General features: G+C 54.5%; 1 protein-coding gene across 1 annotated transcript in view; it reads right to left on the reverse strand.

Annotated features, from left to right (window-relative positions):
* SUGP1 (SURP and G patch domain containing 1) overlaps window positions 1-1,089 on the reverse strand; it is a gene marked incomplete at its 5' end in the record, with an annotated part of 17,161 nt that overhangs the window by 11,667 nt on the left and 4,405 nt on the right. The gene's annotated exons all lie outside the window — the stretch shown is intronic.

Raw genomic sequence — 1,089 nt, forward strand, 5'->3', positions numbered from 1 at the left:
CCGACATTGAATAAGGCGGTACCACAGCTCCGTAAGCAGCGCCCGCTCTCACACTGCCTTCCCGCGGGCCAGGAGCCCGCTGAGGGCAGATTACCAGACAGACCCCTCTGCCTCCACGGCCGGCCGCTCGGCTCAGTCTGTGGCAGAGGGTCTGCTTCCTCCCCTGTCAGGCCCTTTTCCACTGGGTCACACCTCAGCACTCGCAATTATCGCCACTTACAGACTTGGCCACTGATGTCCCCAGGAGTAACAGGGAGAAAAAGTGGCAAACGAGGAGTAGCCTGTAACCCCTCTCGTACCCAGTCACTACACGCCGCTGGCTGGCTGAGGTGGGGGCTGGAGGACAGCAGAAACTCTCCAGGGAGCAGTCCCCACCCTCACCTGGAAGAGGTGGCGACTGCAGCCTTCGCCCAAAAGCACAGCGAAGGCTCTCACGGTTAACTTTTCGAGCATGTTCAGGGTTTATAAGGAGCCAGGCAGATGGGTGATTTAGCCACGACAGCCTTATATGACATTTGCTACCTGCCCAGTACCAGTGCCACCATTCCAGCGTGCTGGCACGGGACCGGGAGGCAGATGACATGATCACAAGCCATGGACAAGCCATAAACTTTCCTTGCTTCAATATTCCACACCTGTGAAATACGGGTAATACCGCTTAGCTTCCAGCCTGCTCCCCAGTTTGTTGATAGTGGTTACAAACTCCTTCACCTTCTATTAAACCCTGATCTGAGCAGGTAACTCACCAGCCTGACAGCTAAATTACAGTAAGACTCTTTCCACAGAAAAGGAAGGTGCAGCTGAGGGACCGAGCGATCTGCTGGGGCCACAGAGCACACTCCACCCCTCAGCAATTCCTGCCTCAACACCCTGAACCAGATTCCACTGCTCACAGCACCCGGCTGCTGGCAGACTCCCCACTTCTGCTGCTTTCCCACCTGAAAACAGTCTCTTCCTTGCAAGGGTTTATGTCCCAAGCAGAAAGTCAAAGCTTCAGGTAAGGAAACAGCAGCGGAAATGGAGACGGGGTTCAAACCAAGCAACCACTTTCATTTATAACAAAGCGAATCAGAATGCTGAGAAAACGCT

The sequence above is a fragment of the Buceros rhinoceros genome, unplaced genomic scaffold, assembly GCF_000710305.1.
Source record: "Buceros rhinoceros silvestris isolate BGI_N320 unplaced genomic scaffold, ASM71030v1 scaffold26246, whole genome shotgun sequence".
NCBI classification, from domain to species: Eukaryota; Metazoa; Chordata; class Aves; order Bucerotiformes; family Bucerotidae; genus Buceros; species Buceros rhinoceros.